The following is a 10,300-nucleotide window of genomic DNA, read 5'->3' on the forward strand; positions in this document are numbered from 1 at the left end:
TTTATACAGCACCATCAGATTCAGCAGCGCTGTGCAAAGGGTACCCGGGATATAACAATTAGTATACAACACAATCAGAAAGCAAACAGAAACAACAGGTGAGGAGTTATAATAGTCATTACAATGAACAAGTTAGTGTCTTGTGTAAAATAAACAGACAAGTAAAATGTAACACCTCCAAGTAACCAAGAAACTATAAATTGTGTGTATAACTACAAACAATCCCAAAGGCATAACAGAGTCCCATGATTATTACATTACATTTATTTATAAAGCGCCTTCAGATTCCGCAGCGCTGTTACAGTCAGTAGAACAATTTATAAACGCATACAATAACAAACTGGTGCAAAGGAGAAGAGGGCCCTGCTCTTGCGAGCTTACAATCTAGTCGGTGGTTGAGGGGAGTGAGAAAATAGGAGAGGACTGCTTGGATGGGGATGAGTTGATCCGGTTCTGATGATGTGTTGAAGCTGTTGATTGTTCAGATGGCTTGATTATGATGATGGTTGGGAGTAATGGGAAGGAATGTTGTTGTACGCTTCCCTGAACAGGTGGGTTTTCAGAGAGGTTTTGATTGAGTTGTGTATGAGGCAGAAAGTCTGATGGAACGGGAAGTGCTGAACGTTCGTAGAGAGAGCTATACCGTCTGTGGCGGACGCCTCTATACTCAACCACCTAGATAAGCAGAGGTTGCGTATATCCCATTTGAAAAGGACACCCCGGCCATCACATTAATGCATATGATAGCCGCATTGTCCCTTTACATTTTTGTGTGGTCCATTTTTCAAAAACGTATGGCTGGATTCTACAGAATCCTCCTAAATGCATTTGCCCCTCTCTCCACCAACCAGGTAAATGCTTCTCTCTTCACATGAATTACTCTCCCTCAGTCAGATCCAGAGCTGGCTCCGTTAAACACGGCAGGTATAGTCTTCTTTTCTAGGGGCGTCAGGGACAGCACGGGGCTCACACTTAATGAACACATTTCTGTAAAATGCAACAACCAGTACACAAAGATGAAACGTGTAGCTGTGTTAAAAAGAATGAAACAGTAAATAAAAGTGAGGTTTTAACAAAGCCGAGGCTGATGAATGTTTTCCTGGTTTTCCATTGATTACCAAGTCGCAAAAAAAGAGGTACATTACTGATGACATACGCTCAAACTAATAGTTTACTCAGCAATCACAACATACAAACATGTTACATTGCTTAGAAACAGTGACATATGCAGGCCTAGGACGACAGGTCTACAGGGGCGGCAGTCCAGGATGTACCAGGATGCCCACCACAGACAGGGAGGCAATTGGGGGTGCTGCCCTAGGTTGGCCAACAAGGTCATTACATCACTGCTCAGACATACAATATATTGATGTTATTTTAGTACCCGTCTAGGACTCCTTAACTAAAGAAAAGGCTACTACAGACATACACATCATACCTGATGGGATCCGTTGCAAACCCATTTGGTTTCTACCCCTTCTATAGAAAGCCCATATTTTTTAAACAAAAATAACTAAGAGGCATATGAAAGCGTAAACACATAGCAGAGGAATTACCCTCCCCTTCTCTGTATTTCCAAAACATATCAGCCTTTTTCATGATGCAAGCCGACTTCTCTGTGTCGTCCTCACACGAAAATACACTTCAAAGTCTAGCAAAACAATAGACATGGCATGATGAGACGCCTGGCCAAACGCATCAGGTTCAACAAGTGTGTGTGTATATATATACATACACACATATATATATATATATATATATATATATACATACATACACACACACATATATATATATATACATACATACACACACACATATATATATATATACATACATACACACACACACACACACATATATAGTTGACATATTCTCCTTATCTAGAACTTGCTTTTCCTACCACCAAGAGTACCTTGTAGAAGTATTTGGACTCCTTAAAATACAAAAAATAGTACATTTTACTTTTGTTTAAAGCTCCCAGACCCAAAAGAAGCTTATACGGGATGGATAGGTATAATGCATATCGTATAATGTATGGGAGCTAAAACATAACTCTCCTGTCAACTCTCCCTCTAGTGAATATAAACCCAGAGATTTTGGCTCATTTTTTCTAGGCAGAGTCCCTGCGGGTAGATGGTGACATAGATACACATATAAAGATTATTCGAATATATATCAAACCGAAATAGATACAATATGGTGCGACAGCATTAAAAAAGGTGGACCAAAACTTTCCCTTGAGCAGCTCTACTGGGCGTCAGAGCATCGTGGCACGAAAATGAGATTTCTGCAAGGATTAATGACGTCCCCTCATGCAAATTGTAAAGAAGATGCTGCCGTCAGCCATTGCATTGTCACCGTGAATAGCCCTTCCGTGCCGTTTCACTCACGGCCTTACAAGGTGCACAATGCATCTGTCCATCTCGTGCACAGCAATTACACTACATTGTGTACCCAAACGGAAGCCGGAGTCACTATTACACCTGAGCGTTACCCTCACATATTAACACTGCTGCCGCCACCATTAAGAATACATATGTGTGTACATCGCTATAAGCACGTATTTAGCCCCACATCCAAAGGGTGTACTCAATGATACACCGCCATTGTTGGCAGATTACCCCATAGTCGGAAGTATCAGGCACCTTCCCCAATATACACATACTGCAAATAATGAATGGAGATGGGACAACAGCAACAGCATACAACTGACACTTCATATGACTTTATATTGGTCACACACACACACACACACACACACACACACACGTCAGAAAACCCCAAAACAGCTCCACTTCTCACATCATTACGCGTCAGTTTTTTGTTTTTTTTTTCTCACAAAAACACACACAGTTGTTGTCCCTTCGGTGTGTCATACTCCCCACAGCTGCCCCACACCCCGTACCTGAGGTGCTGATGCAGGATTGTTACCGGCTGTGTGTGTGTGTGAGACAGGCCGGACGGTGTCACTTTGCGGCAAGGCCTGGCCGTGTCAGCGGTTGTGTCTGTTTGTGTCACACGCACAGTGTGTCTTGGTGCCGCATACCGTCGTGTCGGTGCCTTGTTTGTGTCTCGGTGCTTCAGGCCTCCATGCCGCAACGACCCCAGTTGTCAGAAGAAAAAAGGAAAAGGAGGAGACAACAAAATACACCCAGGAAAGGGAGGAGCGCAGGGGCGCGCGCTGTCACCGAGCGGCGCTATAGCACTCGGGCTCGAGGAATGACGGTGCGCTCGGTCTGCGGCAGTCCCTGTCACGCCGTATACACCTTACCGAGGGAGGGCAACCATGTAGGTTAATGGCAGGTGTATTGTGTACCCCTGCTCATGTGGGGCTCATAGGCAAGGGGTATTTGACATATAATGAGGATTACACAACACTGACTTCATTATTTATTATATTTCTTTATTACGGTAAGACAAGCTCGTGACAGCAGCCTCAGCGCGTTAAATCACACGATACATTAGTGGGGTTACCGACCCCTACACAATACCTTCACTTCGTTAACTTAACATATGTAAGCTGGTTTATGCCACTTTGCTTTGAACGTGTATTGTTTTGTTGTTTACTATTTGATTGACTAACGCTTCCCATAAAATGTTACAGAACTACCGGTATTTATCTGTAGATTGTAAGCTCTTCTGAGCAGTGCCCTCCTCACATGTTGTTTCTGGAAGGGAAATTATGTCCTGTCTACCCATTGTACAGCGCTGTGGAATATGATGGTGCTATAGAAAACAATATATATTCATATTATTATTATCTTTTATGTATATAGCCCCAACAATTTACGCAGCGCTTAAAATGAACACTCCAGCCGTCACATGCGTTATAACTCATAGCTGCATGGTGCCATTTTGCAAATGCATGGGGGGGAATTCTGCAAAATCACCCTATACATATTTGTCCCTTCCATGCCCCCCAACTATTTTCAATGCACACGATACACTGCCCTCCGTCAGAACGCTGCGGGTTGGGCTCTGTTCATGTGCCGAAGGCTCCTCCATTGAGTGCAATGGAAATGCTTTCCTGCCACTGATTGGCTGCTTTAAGCAGCCATTCAATGACAAGAATCATCACACCATGGCGAAAAGAGTACTTTTTATATAAATTTAATAAAAATGTGGGTGTCAAGGACTATTGTCATACCTCCCAAGCTATACATGATACTTTATGCTTTACTGATGCCTAAATTGTTCTGTGGATCCGCAATAATTCAGGTGAGGTATGACATCGTAATCTATAAATGAATATTTTGTATTTTTGGTATTAACGTCTTTTAGTTTATATTTTACCATTCTGCGTCTATATCCAACCGCTCTCCAGGGCTGAACCTACCATGGGGCCTGGATGGGTTCATTGGGCCTAGGGAGCACTTTGTAAAGCGCAGCATTGGAGGGAGAGAAAATAATCTGGGAATCATCACAGCAACAGAACCTCTACAAATGCAACACAATAGTCAAGTAAAATAGGCTGCCTCTAGTAAGCTCGTCTGAGCAGGGCTCTCCTCACCTGCTGTCTCTGTAAATCAAATTGTCATGTTACATACTACTTATTATGTCCTGTCCACCCATTGTACAGCGCTATGGAATTTGATGGAGCTATATAAAACAATAAAGAATAATAATACCGTATTTGCTCGATTATAAGACGAGGTTTTTTCCAGAGCAAATGCTCTGAAAAATACACCTCGTCTTATAATCGAGGTCGTCTTCTAATCAGACCTCATTCTGGTGGGGCCAGGCTGCTTACTGGGCTTTGGTCGCAAGCAGCGTCAGGAGAACAGGAAGCTAGCACAGTCCTCACATAACTCTGCCTCCCCCCTCCTTCTGGGGGCGGGGCCAGAGAAGTTGCTCGCACAGCCGGGCCCCTGCAGAAGTCTGAGTGGGAGATCTGCAGTTCAGGTAAGGGGGTGGGGGAGGGTTTTTGTGATTAATGTGTGAAGTATGTGTGATTAATGGAATGAACGAGTATTTAAATGTTTGTGAATGAGTGTGTGTGTGATAGCATGGATGTGTAAGGGGGGTGGTGGTGGTAGCATTGCATAGGGAGGCTGTAATCACACTACTATCATCCCCAGGTTCCAGCATGTACTGGCTGCCTTGGCTTGATAGGAGTGTGATAGCTGTTAGCAGATATATATATATATATACCTCCAGAAATGCATTTTAACCCCCTATATGCCACTCAGCCCCATGATATGCATTTTAACCACCTATATGCCCCTCAGCCCTATGATATGCCTTTTAACCCCCTATATGCCACTCATAAGGCATATCATCAGAGGGGCATATAGGGGGTTAAAAGGCATATCATGGGGCACAGTGGCATATAGGAGGGTAGAAGACATTTCTGGAGGCAGAGTGGCATATAGAGGGTTAAAAGGCACATCAAGGGGCAAAGTGGCAAATAGGGGGGTATAAGGCATTTCTGGGGGCAGAGTGGCAAGCCTGGGGGCAGATGTGCATAACTGGGGGGGGGCAGGTTGGCAAATAAAAGGAAATAAAAAATATATATTTTTCTCAATCATAGCTTTTATTAAATATGAAAATATAGTTTACATTATTTAATATTTACTAGTAAAATGTTTTTTCCTATAGGGTAGTCTTATATTCAGGCTTTTTGGTTTTTTCATAAATTATTATTTTGATTTTTGGGGGTCGTCTTATAATCGAGCAAATACGGTAATACCTGAGCTTGAGTTTGTCAGTTCCTCTTTGGTTCCACAGGCATCCTTCTCTCCTCTACGCCCAACGAGCCCATCCGTCTCATGCTCAGGTAGAGAACAGCACAAGAGGGTGATATGCATCGTAAGAGGACCGTTGGCTGATAATGCCGCTGAAGTTACAGGATGATCCCTCTAAAGTCTTATTCCCTTTGATGCTGCTGACAGTACATTATACCGAATACATCTTAGCTTTGGATTTTTATGCCCCACGTCTTATTTTGCATTTACCACAGCATCTTCTTTGTTCTAAATTACCTAAAATTTGATTGATTTATTCCCAAGGGAATTATATATTTTCTTGCAGAACTTTGTGACACCAGCAAAAGTGCACTCCATACCTTAAACATATTTTGTATTATATAGAACCAACTAATTGACTGAGATTGACGCATAAAATAAAAAAGCTTTGGTTGATTTTTTTTACCAAAACAAAACATTAGTGAAGGGCAGCAATGTATTTCGACCTGGGGGATTTGTGCTGCTACTGAATGGGTCAGAAATGTTCTGCTTTCAAGCGAGAAATGAAACAGAATTTAAGAAGGCATTGAGTTTTATGTAGTATTATACTGCCCCCTAGTGTTTATTAAAAAGCTTTTGCAAGAGTTTTATTGGCAGATCTTTACAAAACCTGCTGTAACTTACATTTGCCTTATAGATTTTGTAGCACTGCTACAGAAGAGGAGACAGTAACATTAAAATTGATAGTATACAAACTATAAATAATTGAGGAATACAAAGCAGCATCCTAACCCTGACTCACTTTACAAATCACTGAAGTCGCCATACTACTTACAAACGGAAGAGGGCGCTCACACAACACTTATTCAGAAGCCCTACAGATACAAGCACGTCCCTTCTCTATATTTGAAAGTGGATCTGTAATTTCTGTAAACCTAAGTAACTGTGTAACCCTAGTAATATAAAACCATATGTAAGAAAAAACACTCAGTGTATACTAAATGCAAATTATTTCAAGATTTCTTAAGATCTGCATGGCTCCCACCTCACTATTTTGTCTCTGCCCTAACTTTAAGTTGCTAAGCTAATTGGCGTGGATTGGTTCAGACAGCCTTAGGGAGAACTTCAAGACAAGAAAATGATTAGATAAAGCTGGCCCTGCCCCTCTAAAACAGAAATAGAGGGGGAACTTCAGAACAAGAAATTGATTAGATAAATAATAATAATAAAGCAAAAATAACAACATTTATTAAGGTAATGTTTAAATATCTTGAAAACAATTACATTTTATAAAAAACACCAGCTATAGACAGAAGCTTCATTAAGTCCATTTATTTAATTGAAACTAGATGTAATACGTACTACTAAATTTTATGAACATAAATGTCTTAATGACCTGAACAGATTTACTATAATTCTCTTTTAAATTGGGAATCAGCCTTTTAACCAGGGATATGTTCAGATGATATACAATATTATCACAAGACATTTTTACAGATGAACCTGATTGAAGGGGGACATTGTGACCTACATTCAATGAAATACAGCTATAAAAATGAATAATGTACAGTAAAACATTAGGAAATATTATATCTATGCACAATTTGTTAAGGAAGTTACCCTTGGCTATTGGACTAATGATAGCCCTCCACAGATCGGTTCATGTGACACCCCAGATTTCTATGGCACAATACCTCTGTTATGTTGTCCTTAATGACACAAGTAATTTAGTAGAAGCTAAACTGAGAATTTTCTTTCTTCCAGCTTGCAAAATCTCATGATGGGAGAGTGCTCAGTCAATTGTCCATTTACTAAACATCTACTAGCCATAACTGATTGGCTCAATCTTGGCTAACCCCTTATTCACCCTCAGGATATTCTTAGGTCAACTTAACCTATAGTGCAGGGGTGTCCAAGTTTTTTCTGCAGTGGGCCACTTCATCAGAATTGTATACGTGCAAGGGCCGCACTCGTTTTTCAATGTGAGAAAATATGGCCTTTAATAAGATATGCAGATTAAAATAAAGTAAACGACACAAAACGTGGTTGGCTGGGCATGATAGGAGTGTGATTGCTGTCAACAATCATATATAAATTAATGGTTATTGTATTTTTTTGTCCAATTTTAGTGCGTTAACCACACTTGTTAAAAGTAACACCACAACTGGACAAAAAAAATTATCAACAATATGACTTGGCATGATAGGAGTGTGATTGCTAACAGCAAACACACTCTTTTTATACCAGGCAACCAGTAAATGCTAGAACCTAGGCATGATGGGACTGTGACTGCTGTTAGCAGATTGCTGTTAGCAATCACACTCCTACCATCCCAAGTCAGCCAGTACATGGTGGCTGTAAGTGCAGACCCCATACTGCTGGCAGCATCAATACACAAGGGGGGCAGCTAGCCAGGTTTCAGCATGTACTGGCTGACTTGGCATGATAGGAGTGTGATTGCTAACAGCAAACACACTCTTTTTATACCAGGCAACCAGTAAATGCTAGAACCTAGGCATGATGGGACTGTGACGGCTGTTAGCAGATTGCTGTTAGCAATCACACTCCTATCATCCCAAGTCAGCCAGCTGGTACAGAGTGGCTGTAAGTGATGTGCAGACCCCATACTGCTGGCAGCATCAATACACAAGGGGCAGCTAGCCAGGTTTCAGCATGTACTGGCTGACTTGGCATGATAGGAGTGTGATTGCTAGCAGCAATCACAGTCCCATCATGCCTAGATTCCAGCACTTACACATCCATGCTATCACACACACACACACAAATTCATTCATTCACAGATTCATTCCCTCAATCAGGCATACTCATTCAAACACCCACCCCCTTACCTGCACTACAGCTCTAGACGCCGCTCACAGACTTCAGCAGGGGGCGTGGCCTCCCGCTTCCTCTGTGCAGGACAATAAGACCTCCCACAAGTAATCAGCAGGGCTCTTGTGATCCTGGCTGCCAAGTTTATATGTTTTCTGATTTGTAGCGAGGCGAGTATTGTATTGTATTTTTATCATGCTTTATTTGTTACTTGAAGCAAAAGAGCAGGTAGACGTAAAGTTTTGCATGGGTTTCCTGGATGGATTTCACGGTAATAACTTGAGCTGATGCCAAAAGTGACATATATGAAGACAGAGTATCGTCACAAATGAAAACGCATTTTGCTACCTTTTCATCAAAGGCTTGGATAAGAAAGTTTGACACCATTTGCAGGATAAATATTTAAGCAATTACATTGAATTCTGCATTATGGGTGATATAATCTGTCAGTGACGAATTCTGGCCTAGGCTGACAAGGCACAGACCTAGGGCAGCAGGTCCTGAGGGTGGCAGTCCCCCTGGTACAAAACTAGGGGGGTAGCGGCTACCCCCAGTGTCCCACCAAACAATGGGGCGATTTATGTTATGAAGGCTGTGTGCAGATAAGATGTGGCACTCAGTTTCTTAAAGACGCACAGCGCCTTTTAGTGTACCACAGATCTGAGCACAGAGATGGAGGTGGCTGGGGGCATTGCCCTAGGTAAAAAAAAGGAAGCCCCAGAGGTAAATATACCACTGAAATCAGTGCCCTGTTTTGATGTCCAAGAGACTTCCAAGTCATAAGAATGAGCTTCACAAATAGCAGAGGAACATGGGTATGTAAGAAAAAATTATAGTTACTATTTATAAGACTTTTCCAACAACTATTACATATATACCTTGTAACCAAATGACAATGACTAAATACAAAAGCATGGTGGGGTTCGCCTTTACAATTCCAGGGCTTCGAATTGCAAAACGTCATTGTGATGACCCAATTCTCCTTCCTCTTTTTTACATCTAGGGAGAGTCTGGTAAACGTAGTATAATTAAAGAAAAGATCAAATAGGGTTTGAAGGTTCCCGTTACAATAGAGGAGAGCCAGACGGTGAGGGAGTGAGCCTTTCTTATGTACCTTTAAATAAATTAATGGATTAACTACTTAGAAAGGCATATTGTTATTACCTCTGTACGCACAATCCTTAGCACAATAAAACAAGGAACAGAATGTATACAATGAATTATGACAATACACATGGATGTTATTATACAATGGAACTTTCCCAAACTCAAAAGTGTTCTTTTTTATTACAAGTAAGTACGGTAATCAGATGTAACTGTGCAGGTGTTTATGACACATGAGAATTTCTCTTTCAGGCCCAGCTGATGTCAGAAAAAAGGTATTTTACAATGTGTGGCACATGTTAAAGGACGGTGATGTGGTAAAAAAAACTTATACATTCGATTCCGAATTTAATATGAATTTGATGAAGTACAGCACAATAACAACAAATGTATCACATTTAATTATAAGCTAATTTTGCAGTACATTGGTTTCCTCCCTGTCTTGTGTATGACTTACAATTTAGTACAGGTACGTGGGTTGAGCTTTACAGAGACTATACTGATAAGTGTTATATGGAGACTCAGGCATGCAAACCTCAAGGTTCCGTGCCAAGAAATACTTCTCTTTATGGATAATAATTCTACTGATTACGTCATTTACTGTTCTTTCGATCTCCAAATGAGAAGGACAATAATTCTATAATAGTGGGTGTGAGTTAAAAACCTCAGCAACTAGC

This window comes from Sceloporus occidentalis, unplaced genomic scaffold (assembly GCF_023333645.1).
Source record: "Sceloporus occidentalis isolate IW3139 unplaced genomic scaffold, rSceOcc1.0.p SCAF_31, whole genome shotgun sequence".
NCBI lineage: Eukaryota > Metazoa > Chordata > Lepidosauria > Squamata > Phrynosomatidae > Sceloporus > Sceloporus occidentalis.